Here is a 14249-nt window from a genome sequence, read left to right as displayed (position 1 = left end):
AACCATTAAGTCTGGCTAAGACCTTGTATCTTTATTTAACTTAATCTACACCATTTTAACAGCTTACTGCCAAGAACAGTGCACAATACACACAATGATTCAGTTTACCGTTCCCATCCCAACTTTACAAATATCGTAGACAATGGCAGACCAACGACTTTAAAAGAAGAATTGCGTTTGAGCTTGTCCAGATAGACCGGGAACGTCACGCTATCAACGCAAGCTTGGTTCAAGCATTAACGCAGATTTTCTTGCCAAAAAGGGAAATTTTGAGTTCCTCAAATAATCCAGGATGGCTGGGGAGAAACGGTTTAAAGCGACACTGATGTTGTTGGTTTTCGTTCTGTGGTTGGAGATGGGAGATTCCATCTTAACAGGTCAACAAGCTGAGCAGATTACAAGTAAGTACTTAATTCTACAACTTTTCTCTCTATGCCCGCTAGTACTGTAGCACAAAGTGTTCATTTCAAGCTGGCACAATTTCAAGCATATTCTAAGCCCCAAAGACTTATTATAACTAAATCATGTGCGTGTTATAGGTTGTCAAATGAAGTAGAAGTTGAAAGTAACTTTCCAGTATACTAGTAACTGTACCATATTTTGTGTTAACCTTAAGCTCTATTTTCAATCAAAGGTAGCCCACTATAAGTGAAGGAACAACAAGAAAAATTCACATGGACCAACTACTACCCGGTATATGTGCAGCAAACCTGGCTGGTCCCTATGTGTGACTTAATCATGCATATCATGTGTATACGAAGTAGAGTAACTGTAATACTGCATGTTCATCAACATGTGACTATGTATAAAACGTAGACTGTTCTGTGGCTCTGATCATCAATAAAAATCAATAAAGCAATTGACCCACAATCCAATAAAAAGATATGTATTTAGATATTACGATTAGAACAGAATATAGATGATTCTGAGGCATTTCTAACAAGTTCATCGTTCTGTAATTCTTCAGACAGGATTGAGAGGTTGAAAACAAAGGTTGATGCGGTCAACCTAAAAGTGGCCCGCACTACTGAGACTTTGAACAACTTGGCAGAGACTGGTCTTCCGGAGGTCCCGTTTGTTCCAACACCAACGACATCACCCGGTAAGGCCGAATCTCCATAGCATTCTGTGCATTGCTAGGTGGTTACTTCTATTTGATGTTTCCAGTCTGAACTTTTGACTCGGACTTGGATTTTTTGTTTGTTTTGTTTCCGTACCTATGTTTATGTTCATGTTTATGTTCTGGTGTCTTACAAGCCCATATGGGCTGGGCGACAAAAGTTGCAAGACACGTGAATAAAAATTCATTCATTCTATATAATATGTGTATATTTCAGAAACCAAACATTATGAGTTAAACATTATGTGTGAAACTATAAATGACAGCATTTTTCCTTGGGCAGGTGTAAATGTTGCTCTGGGTAAGACGGCGTTCCAAACAACCACAGTGGGTTACCATGTACCCTCTATGGGCCTGCAGCTGACTGGGGAAGCCCGTCTTGCAGTAGACGGGAACACCAACGGCAACTTCATCGAAAATTCCTGCACCCACACAGATGGAGAGGACAATCCTGCCTGGTGGGTGGATCTTGGACAATCATATCCTGTTATCAGGTAGGTGCAGGGCATTGAGTTTTTTTCTTGATCTTGTCCTACTTGTGTGTGTTTGTGTGTGTGTGTGACAGTGTGTGTGTGTTGAGTGTGTGTGACACTGTGTGTGTGTGTGTGTGTGTGTGTGCGTGTTTGAAACATTAACATTCACTACACAAGCTCATCAGTTCTAATTCTGGTGTTGGAAAAGTCCTAATTTCACATCAAAGACTCTGAAATGTACAAGACTGTATTTTTACTGCCTTGTCATCTGTGTCTGTTGTCAGGGTGGTCATCTTCAACCGCATAGACTCGTGTTGTTCAGAACGACTCAATCCCTTCAACATCCACATCGGGGGTTCTAGCCAGGTTACTGCGAACCCCAAGTGTGGAGGCGACCATCAAATTGACCTCAGCGAGCCATCTATTTCCATCTCATGCCAGAAGATGTTGGGACGGTATGTCGGCATTCGTCTGACTGGTTCTCAGTCCCGAGCCATGAACCTGTGCGAGGTCCAAGTCTTTTCGAATCCAGGTATTCTGTTGTTACATTTTGTACTTACTACCATAATGATGTTGCATGTTTGTCTGTGTTTCTGAATACCTTTGTTAGCAATAATCTAAGCTAAGGCCACACCAATTTGATTTGTTGGTTCTCGGATTTTTTAAAAATATGGTTAACTACAAAAACCTAATGAAAGCAAAGTCTGAGGACCTGGTTGATGCCTCGGTGGACTCAGTGTTATGTAGTAAATACAGCCATATTCTAGTTTTCTTCCTAGCCCTCTCATTTTATGATGTCCGCTTGCTATCTTTTGAACTAAAAATGTCCGAGAACCAACAAAATGAATTGGTGTGGCCTAAGGGTAGATTGTTAAGATACCTGATAAGTGGGTAGGTCTATCTCAAGCTGGATGCAATTTGTAACAGTATTAGTACAGTATGGAGTTAAACGTAACCTGTATTTTTCAATAGTTATATATAACAGTTATATATAACCCACTATAAGTGCAGGAACAATGAGACAAATTCACATGGAACAGCTATGTGTAGCAGACTGTACTGATTCCTATGTGTTAAGGATGTATATCAACTAGAGTGCATAGTACATATCCTTGGAATTGTGTAACAATTTACATGGACATGTACATGCAGCCTGTCCCCCAGCTCTGTTCATATCGCCTCTTGGGCACCTTGGTTTAATAGAATATAATTATCAATAAACACATAGGTCTTTTATATTAGAACTTCAAGGAGAAACTCTGACATGTTCATTTTTGTAACACTGCAGACCAAGCTGTAGTCATCCCCGCTGTTCCAACACCGACACCAACACCGACTCCATCACCAGGTAAGGCCGAAATCCTGTTCTACATTCAATTCAATTCTTTATTAAGATACTGTACCAAACATAACAGACAAACATGACACACAATGTTGCCTGAATGGCGTTGATATTTACAAGATAAAATGTCAAAAAAAATTATATATTTAGAACAACTATAAAAACAGTACTGTAACTTACTGTAGGCCTAGGTGTACAACCCAAATATTTACAAGGTCCATTATCTTGTGCCAGACTCTATCTGTACAGTCTGGTTACAGAGTCTGATTGACTGGTGAAGGAAGGAGTTCTGTAGTGGAACTATTCCTGAATGGGTTATAATAGGAACAGGCAATGCATTTGTTCTGGACAGTCTCTACTAGTGCTGTGTGCCTTAACTCATGTTTAGGTTCAGGTCCGGATCCAGAGGTTTAGACCTAAACCCATGATGTAATATACAAAATTGCATGCTGGCAAACATTTTGTAGTGCGCACTTGTGCTACCATGGTTTAGAAGCAATATATCAAAATTTAGTTAGATTAGAACAGAATATAAATTCTGAAGCATTTCCAACAATTTCATTGTTCTGTAATTCTTCAGACAGGATTGAGGTTGAAAACAAAGGTTGATGCTGTGAATACAAAATTGCAAACATTTTGTAGAGCGCACTTGTATGGTTGGCACAACACGTCTATGGCCACTGAATTACAGAGGCTGACACACGACAATACCCAATGGCAATGTATGGAGGTAGATAATGAATATGACAACATTTTCCCCTGGGCAGGTGTGAACGTTGCTCTAGGTAAGACGGCGTTCCAAACAACCACAATAGGTTACACTTCAGGATCGACAGGTGAGAAGTATCCTGGAGTTGCTGGTCTTGCTGTAGACGGGAACACCAATGGCGATCACTGGGGAAATTCCTGTACTCACACTGATGTAGAGGCCAACGCTATGTGGTGGGTGGATCTTGGACAATCGTATACGATTTACAGGTACGTGCAAGGCATTGTGCTTTTCTCTTGCTCTTGGTCTTCTCTCTCGTGCGCACAGCATTGCTTTTTTTGTTTGTTAAACATTAACGTTCAACAATCAAATTCAGATTTAATAAGTACAATTTTCCCTTCCATCGGTTTCTGAAGCTAATCTTACACGAAACTTTGACATACTACAAATTATATTTTCAATCAATGTCGTGTTTATGTTTCACTCCATACCATGGTATGTGTGAAATATATTGTTTCATTGCTTTGTCGTCACCGTCTACAGGGTGGTCATCTTCAACCGCCTGGACTGTTGTTCAGAACGACTCAACCCCTTCAACATCCACATCGGGAATTCCGACCAGGTGACCTGGAACCCCAAGTGTGGAGGTGACCATCAAATCAACCTCAACGAACCGTCTATTTCCATCTCATGTCAGGGAATGACAGGACGGTATGTCGGCGTTCGCCTGGCTGGCTCTCAGACCCGAGCCTTGACCCTTTGTGAGGTCCAGGTCTTCTCAAATTAATGGGTGTGTTATTATTCTATCATGAAAGTTCATCTGTGTTGGTAGTTACATGTTTAAAGTTAAAACTTTTGGTCCAACACAAAAAATTCTCTCACCTAGAGCTTTTGACCAGTCACTCTGGTCTCTCACTCTGGTCAGTGTTGACGTCGCACTTCAAAGAAGCCACGTGACAAGCTTCACTGGGTCAGTCTACTGAGGAAGACCAGAGTAACTGATTGAAAGCTCTAGGTGAGAGAAGTTTTTGTGTTGGACCAAAAGTCTCAACTTAAAACGTGTGTTATTATTGTTTACAAAATGTATCTTTGGCTCTGTGTACATGTATGCCCATCATTCTCAATTCTTTAAAAAAACGGTAAGTCAAACAGACAGAAATTGTTATAATATTTGATTTAACTTTGATGGCTTTTTAGTTATCAATATACCAGGTCAGATCCTTACCATCTCACCATGGGCCACCATGATAATGATTGCCATAGCAACGGTTGTCATGGCAGCCATATGCAAACTTCCTACATGGGCAAGTAGCACAAACATTCACCCCCCATCTGCTGTTATACCTCTTTATATTGGGGTCAGTTTCTTAAGACATTGGGGGAAAAGAAGTAGACGATGTTGAATACTCCTGTAGTTTGTTGTTGTTGTCTCAGTGCTGAGAAATAAACATTACAGACCCTTAATTCATTTCAATTCATCCATGTGTGTGTGTTTGTGTGCTATGTCCTTATTTGACATGTATGTCCAATCCTGTTAACCAGTCTTTCCACACTTATTTCCGACAGATAATTCTAGAGCAGCCGTCGGTAAAAAGGGATTTAAGTAATAATCCTATAGCCGCATGTTTGTTAGCAATACAAGAAAGAAACAGACTTTTGTGAGTAGCTACCCTAACCCTCTTTGATTGATCATCAAAAGGTTTCTACACACATAACGTTTTCCAAAATGTCATTTTCAGCTTGTAACTTGATTTAGTGCAAATGGTGCCAAACTGAGAGCGTAACTGAATTTACACCATTCTAACAGCTTAAACCCAACAATACACTGATTATTAAGTTTACTGTTCCCAATGACATGTATTAAAGGAGATATTCTAGTTTCTCTGCAGTTAGCTCAGGACAAATCGGAGACCAGACCGACAACTTTAAAACGAAGAATTGTGGTTTGTGCCAAGCCACTCAACCAAAGAACGTCTTCCATCAAGCAGTCGATGCAAGCTCGTTTCAATCAGTAACCTATCAGGGTTTTTCTTGTGAAAAGTAAAGTTTAGTACCTCTAGTCAGTTGATCAAGAATGGGAGGCAAGTATTGTATCCGTGCGACACTGATGTTGTTGGTTTTCGTTCTGTGGTTGGACATGGGAAATTCCATCTTAACAGGGCAACAAGCAGAGCATCTTAAAAGTAAGTAACTGTGCAACATTTCTCTCTGTGCTCACTAGTACTGTCAGCACAAAGAGTTCATTTCAAGCTGGCACAACTTCAAGCATATTCAGAGACCCAAAGACTAAACAGGCTCTAACAGTACGCAGTTGTCAAAACGGAATAGAAGCTGGACATAACTTTTCTCAGTACAATGTATGTGGAGTTAACGTTAAGCTAGACTTTTTTAAAATCAAAATTTGATAACCCACTATAGAGTAGGAACAACAAGACAACTTTACTATGTGCAGCATTTACCTTACTGGCCCCTATGTGTTAGTTAATCTTGTATGTCAACTTAAGTGTATTTACCTAAAGTTACTCCTGGTATTGTGTACATGTACATGTCATGACTCTACGTGACTGTGTATATATCATGTTAGCTGTAGCATGGCTTTGCCAAGGTTAGTCCGATCAGCACTTGGCTCTTTTAGATTAGAACAGAATTATAGGGACAACTCTAACAGGTTTTTTTTCAATCTGTAATTCTTCAGACAGGTTTGTAAGGTTGAAAACAAGGATTGATGCAGTGAACCTGAAAGTGGCCCAAACTACTGGGACTTTGAACAACATGGTGGAGACTGGTCTTCCAGAGGTCCCATTTGTTCCAACACCAACACCATCACCTGGTAAGGTTGTACATTATGCATTGTACATTGTGTATGTCTGTAACGTTATGCAAGTTGGTAGGTGGTTGCATCTACATTTCAATTCAAAAACCAAATATCCAATAGAGACCTGTGGTCTGATTTGCCAATTCAGTGCAATATTTTTGCCGCCGATAAGGAATTACGTTAACTTTTCAGAGCCAATCATGAACACTTACACGTTATGGATAATGTACTGATTATAAAATACAATGAATTTGGGTGACTACGAAGACTAAAAAGGCCTGATTACGCCTTACGAAAAAAGAGAATGCAGGCCCTCACATATGAAAATTAATACTATGTAGAATCACCACATTTAAAAGTAATGTGATGTTATATGACACTATCACTGACACCATTTTCTCTTGCGCAGGTGTGAATGTTGCTCTGGGTAAGACGGCGTTCCAAACAACCACCCAGTTGTACCATACACCAGCGACAGGCGAGCAGTACCCGGGGGATGCTGGTCGTGCCGTGGATGGTAACACGGATGGCTATCTCTGGGACAATTCCTGTACCCACACTAAGGCAGAGCACAATCCTACGTGGTGGGTGGATCTTGGACAATCATATCCGATTAACAGGTACGTGCAGGGCATTGTGCTTTTCTCTTGTCCTTGTTCTTCTCGCACACGTGCGCGCTTGTGTGTGTGTATGTGACACTGTGTGTGTGTGTGTGTGTGTCTGTGAGTGTGTAACGTGTGTGTGTGTGTGTGTGTGACACTGTGTGTGTGTGTGTGTGTGTGTGACACTGTGTGTGTGATTTTGTGTGTGGCACCTTTAATTTCACATCTGATCAATAACTCTGAAATGTCCAGGACTGTATTTTCACTGCTTTTTCATCTGTGACATGGTCTACAGGGTGGTTATCTTCAACCGCCACGACCAGCGGGAACGACTCAACCCCTTCAACATCCACATCGGGGGTTCAAACCAGGTCACCGCGAACCCCAAGTGTGGAGGTGACCATCGAATGGACATCAACAAGCGGTCTGTTTCCATCTCATGTCAGGAGATGGTGGGACGGTACGTCGGCGTTCGTCTTGCTGGTTCTCGGTCCCGAGCCTTGACCCTGTGCGAAGTCCAAGTCTTTTCGAATTCGGGTATGTCTTTGTCACATTTATACATACCGTAATAAGATGGCATGTTTGTGTGCATCTTGTGTCAGCAATAACTTAAGAAGGTATCATAATGGGTGGATGGTGATTATAATATCTGCTATGTCGGTAGGTCTTGAAAGAAATATTCTACAATTCTAGATCGATCTTAAGTCTTCTAGTGGTTACTGTCACAGTGATAGATACACCTGTCCTGCCAAATCTTGTCAACACAATGGAAAGGAATACATTATTTCATGTCCATCGTTTTGTTTTTGCGTGCTAGCATGTTAGGCTAGGATGTGTTTCTCTCCAAGCAGAGGTTGATGGGAAAGATTGTGATCTTTCTATCATATGCTTCTGTCGCTACCCCACCAGAAGCGACAGAGTAGCAAAAGGGTGTCACCCGTAACTGAGGTCAGTGTGCCGCTTTTTACTTACCATCTAGACTAATGATGTCCGACTGCTTTCTATCTTGGTTCTTCGTAGAATCTGTCGGCAACAATCATCCAGGCTACACAGAACGGGACGGATCCTTCTACAAAGTCTTCCGGTACCAAGCGGACCACGCCAGTGCACAGCAGACATGTCAGGCGGACGGGGGCCATCTGGCTGATGTCAGGACGGAGGCTCTCAACAACTTCATTGTAGAACTGATTTCAGCAACAGGCATTGCTGGTGACTACTGGATAGGCCTTAACGACAAAGCTGTGAGTAAAGTCGCGCTACAGTAATAATCATTTCTAACATTTAGAGAACCACAGTGTTCACACAAGTTTATGCGCATGAGAATATAATCTGCAATTTAATGTTTATGCCATGTATTATGTGATAGTGAATTTCATGTTTTATTTGTCACTGTCAATTAGTCACCTACTGTGTGCCAATTCTACTGCCACTTCCTCCCTGCCTGTGCTGAGACCTGAGTTTGACCTCCACGTGGACCTCACTTCTTCCCAGCCTGTGGGAGATCATTCTAACCTCCAATCTTGTCAACTTGCAGTTAAATCATTCCCATAACTTTGTAACTGTAGTATTACGAACCAGAATGACCACAAAGGAAACAAACAAAACAATACCTCCATAGTCTGTACACAGAGATAAAAATCTGTTTTTGCTTTATATTTAGACTGATGGCACATATATGTGGGCAGACGGAACCGGATTGGCGGGTTGTGCCTTCAACAACTGGGCACCGGGTGAACCAAATAACAACGGTGGACAAGACTGCATTCATATGTGGCGAGATTTTAACTACAAGTGGGACGATGACTTTTGCTCGTATCGCAAATATTTCATTTGCCAAATAGGTATGCATCCCTTCATTACCTTTAACAAGAAGGTTATGTTTTCGGTTTTGCCATATTGGGGTGTCTGTGGTCTGGGTCTGTATTTAGCTCAACAGCATATTACTCGAGAAGCTGTGAATGGACCTTCATGTTATTTGGTAGGTGAGTAGCAGTTGTAAAAATGAAGGTCACGTTCGAACATGGTTCACTTGGCTTTTACGCATGGTATTGCAGAGGGTTGGCTGAGTGTGCATTTGATGATTCTGTTTATTTGTATGTCGCCAACATAATGCACGAAGCTGTGAATGGCTGACATTATATTTCATCAATGGGTATATAGTGGTAGCAAAGAGAAGGGTCAAGTGTACCTTTTTATAATTTGGCGGTTGATGTTACCGATACATTCATTGTATGATTTTGTTTCTATCATATGGAAATTGTGACAAAGAGAAAAATAACGAAGTAACAAATTGTATTTCTTTTAGGCCCTGGAGAGGACTGCAATGAGGGTGAGCATTTAACATTTTTTGTCCATAATTATGCATTTTCCTGGTAAATATTGAATGTGCAAATGGTTCCATGCACACAACAATAGACGTACTATGAAAAACCAACTTTGTGCCAAAATATTGTTATCATGACATACTTTCCTGAAGATGTAACATGCTGTAATATCACTGTTGTAGGGACTGTGTAAGTGGTTGTAAAACAAAAAAAAAGGTTGTCTTTTTTTCTGATAGTTACTAAGAAATGGCGCGATGATGGACGCTGTGGAGAGGGTTACCCTACAGAAGATGGGAGGCCCGCTGAGTGTGACCCTGACAGTGTCCGTCCATGCTGCTCTCTATACAACTATTGTGGGGACACCTGGCATCACTGTCACTGTAGGGATTGTGTCGACTACCGTAACACAGGTCTGTTTTTAATGATTATTGAATGCATGTGTGTTTCGTGTTTTTGTGGGGCTGTTTCGTGTGTTCGTGTGTTTCTGGAGAGTTTGTTTTGTGAAGTAAATAAGACCGAATTCTGATACCTGTGGCATCAATGACGCAAGCAATCTTAGTTTAGGGAGTGGTAGGCAAAACGCAGATGACGGTTGGCTAATTTGCGTACCAATAATTTGCATATGTCTTCAACTAATTTGCATGTATATTTGCAGCGAATGGCGGTATGCCGCCATGTTTTTAAGGGTCCCAAAAGTTTCAGGGTAGCTTTTAGGTTTCGGTTTGAACTCACCCACAAATTTATCTGTATTTCTCATCTAAAGGCTATGATAACCCCATTGAGTGATTGTTACGTATTACTAAGTACGTAAGCAATAAAAATGCAATCCAAAATTTCTTCATATATCGTAGATCGATTACAAAGATGAGACTTTCTAGCCATAAATTGAATATAGAATTAGGAAGATATGAAAAAATCCCTCGCGACCAGAGGTTTTGTCCATTCTGTCCCAATGATATTGAAGACGAACAACATTTTATTTTGAATTGTACACTATATAACGATAAACGCACAAAGCTGTTCAACCTTCTCTCCGCCTGCTCAACAGAATTTGTTACATTTCATGCTATAGATAAATTTAAGTTCATCCTAGAAGGCAATAACCCTTACTGTGTACAAATAGGTAAATATATCAAAGAATGTTTAAACCTTAGAACAAGTAGTATTAGTTGACCCATGTATTGTTCTGTACGTAGGGTATTTTCGGTGTTCCCGTGTTTATTTGTCTGTATATCTACATGTCTTAGACCTGACGAAAGTCGCTGTACTTTTGTTGTGTCAATAAAGTTCTCTATCTACAACACACAGGCTACACACAGCGAGGTGATACGCAGTACAAGATACACACCGAGGCCAAGACCTTCTACGCTGCCAAACAAACGTGTGCTGCAGACGGCGGCCATCTTGTGGACATCAAAACTGAAGCTCTGCACAACTTCCTTGTTGAGATGATCAACGCCAATGCTGGTGGCGGAAGAGACTACTGGATAGGTCTCAGTGACGACGAGGTAAGCAGATCATTCGACACAGTTCTCTGTGCTCTAGACTTCTTCCATGTGTACTAGGTAAATAACACAAAATTGTTTTCACTGCAAACTCACAATTTCCTTGCAGTCGTGTCCAGACAGTATTCCCAACAAATTCAAGACTATCACTTCGAATTGCAACGAAAATGTTGTCCTTGACATAGGCAATGGGTCAAAGGTGGCTAGAAGGCCGTATCGTCCCCGTCGCAGCCATTTCAAGTCCGTTGTACTTTAATATTAATATCATATACGTTATACCATATCTATATAACTGCGATCTTTTCACAGTACGATATGGCCGATGCATTGGAATGAAATGTAGCTAATATTACTGCCGTACATAGGGGGGCAATGACTTCACATGGTCGGATGGAACTTCTGTGGATGACTGTGGCTACAGTAACTGGGCGCCAAGGGAACCGTCAAACGTGCCTCCAACGGGCTGTGTCCTGCTGTGGTCTTACTATTACTTCAAATGGGACGATGATCACTGTGGACAGAAGAATTATTTCATTTGCCAAAAGGGTAACTTTTCCACTGCTTCTTTTAAAGAGACGTCAATCATACAACCGTATAACAAGTGATATCGATCCATGTTGTGTCTTTTTATTTTGCATATTAGGAGTTTCAAGTCAGAACACTGTCAATGTTCTACTAATCAGACCATTTTTTTATATAATTCTATCATCCCCTTAATTTCAGGTCCAGGTGAGCAGGGCGTATGTGGCAGAAACACAGGTAATACCCATATCACTTGATAACGTTTATAATATGGAACATCTTGAAATATTGTGGTCGTGCTTTAATCAAATCATTGAAACCAATGACACTATACGTAATATATGCACTACATACGCATTTTCAAGCTCGTAAGATAAGTGGCAGTATTATGTGCAATATTGTATGTTGCTGAGAATCTTTTTATACTATCTGTTGATTGAATTTTGTAATACTTTGTGAGGGCTTTGACTATATACTAGCGCATTCTGCGCTCGGTCCCCTTCGGCTCTTGCCAGCACCAGTTTTTCGGAACTTTGCGGAGTGTGACGGAAATTTTTTTAAAAATCAATCCGTCAAGTTGCCTCCGCTTCGAGCGTTCTTTACGGGGATACATCTTGCCACTTCCACTGAAGCGAATCATTCTTTCTTCCTTCATTCATTCATCACCTCTTAGAAGGAAGTTCCACGCTGAAAACTTCTCTCATAGAGCAACATCACTATGGAATAAGTTACCATAGTGATTGTTTCCCATACTTTTCAAGTCTAAGGTCACCAAACATCCCAGTCCTTTCTCGAGAGATCGCTCGTATGTCCTCTAGATCTTATAATGTTTTTCAGGGTGCCAGAAGTTCGGATCACTTTTAACTGCATCTTTGATCTCACCCTGTCAAATTTATCTGTATTCTCGTCTAAAAGCGCTGTTAAAGTTATGGTAATGAAAGCCAATGATACATAGTAAACATACCTTGAGAATACCTTGAGAATCCAACGATGTTAAAGGCATTTCTGCCTGTGGTGTACACCCTCCTCTCATTGTCTTCGTCAGAAGGACTATGAAATTGTCTCGCCGGAGTGTGGGGAACTGCGGATTTTGCGATATAACTCTGGAAGGCATAATTCGACGTCCATGATTTTTGGCAGGCATATTACCGCTGTTGAGGCCAAAGTCAAGTACAAGTTTCGGCTTCGTGGGGGGTCCGTGCGTCACGTTAGTGCACCTTTTGTGTTTGTGGCTTGTTAGCAAGATAACTCAAGTATTTGTAAAATGTTGATTATAATTCTTGGTGTGGTGCTTACTATTGTCGGGACCAAGGTTAAGTTCGTTACTGAGCTTCGTGGGGGGTTTCGTTGTGACTACAGGGGGCATTTTGTTAATTTTTCTTGTGAGCAGGATAACTTTTGTATGTGTGGATGGAAGTTAATGAAATTTGATAGGCATGTTACTGTGGTGGTCTCCAAGATTGAGTTCAAAGATGAGAGTCGTGGAGGTCGTTATGTCCCCGTAATAGGACCTTTTGTGTTTAGAAATCCCCCACCTACATCTGCTTGGAGACAGCCGACAGCTGGATATAGCCGGGGAGCCCCATAATGGGATGGGATCAAATGACGTTACATTGAGGGATTGTACTTTAAGTTCAGCAGGGGGAGGATAGGTTGGACATGTGACAGGTTATTTTCTACGGCCACACCAAGTAATTGCTATGGATGACGTCCACTGGAGACCTTAAATCTAATTACCTTAAATTTAAGGCAAGCGCGCAATAAAAAACACGAAGGGCCGAAAAACGAGGTGCCTATATTTGGAATATGCTAACTGTAGAAGTACAAATGTTAGGACACAAAGAATACAAGAAACTAGTCTTCTATTTGTCATAAAGACAAATTAACAAAACAGCAGTACTGCCAGTAGTCACCCTGTTCTGATTCTTTCCTTTATAACATCTTCTCTTATTATATTTTGCGGCGCTTTCGTGACACTTTCAACACAGTAAGAATTTCTTGAACGTTTTTTTTTCCAGTAACAGTCCAAACTCAAATAACGTAGGGGTGACGACGCATCTGTATAATCTGCGGCAAACCGTTTCAGGGTGTTCTGTACCATAAAAATAGTACAGAGATTCTTTTGTTCTTTAGACCAAATTGATTATTAAAAAGAGTGAAGAATACGCATGTTAATTTCTCTAGAACGATGTACCTCTGACGAAGACATGAGATCTCCGACCTCTAGTTCAATATGTATTCTCTGGCTCCAGTGCTTATCCAGCCTAGACTTAAAGCTGTTGACGCTCTCGGCGTCAACCACAGAACTGGGCAGGGAATTCCATAACTGCACTGCTCTTATGGCAAAGGAGTGCCTCCTTACTGTAGCCTTTGCCAGTGGGACCTTCAACTTATACGAGTGCCGTCGTGTTTTCTCAAAGTGGCTTATTTCAAAGAACTCCTCAGGTTCCACTCTCTCTCTTTTGGTCATGATCTTGTACACCCCCATGAAACTCCTTCCTCTTCGCCCCCGCCGTTCTGCTTCGCCCCCGCCCCGTTCTGCTTCGCCCCCGCAAAAAATCTGCTTCGCCCCCGTCGTTCCTCTACGCCCCCGGCGCAATTCTGCTTTGCCCCCGTCCTTCTGCTTAGCCCCCAATGGCGGCACACCTCACAGTCGACACGAAAATCGTCTGCAAAATAACAATAAAGGCTGTGCCGCCAAATTTAAAGTAGCCCATGCTCCGGCAAACATTCTGGACCACCTTTCTGCCAAGTGGCGTTGCACAAATCCTTCCCATTCAAAAGTTTACCCCTACCTCACGGCCCGTCAGTGGTTCTTACGTTTATAAGTACTGGCG

At 41.4% G+C, this 14249-nt stretch overlaps 1 pseudogene; it reads left to right on the top strand.

Annotated features, from left to right (window-relative positions):
* Nucleotides 1–292: 292 nt before the first annotated feature.
* Nucleotides 293–14249, top strand: part of LOC109468448 — a 36948-nt pseudogene continuing 22991 nt past the window's right edge.

Source organism: Branchiostoma belcheri, unplaced genomic scaffold (genome assembly GCF_001625305.1).
Source record: "Branchiostoma belcheri isolate BF01 breed outbred unplaced genomic scaffold, Haploidv18h27 scaffold2, whole genome shotgun sequence".
Lineage (NCBI taxonomy): Eukaryota > Metazoa > Chordata > Leptocardii > Amphioxiformes > Branchiostomatidae > Branchiostoma > Branchiostoma belcheri.
The sequence above is the reverse complement of the archived record's forward strand: the minus strand, read 5'-3'. Positions and strand labels throughout refer to the sequence as shown.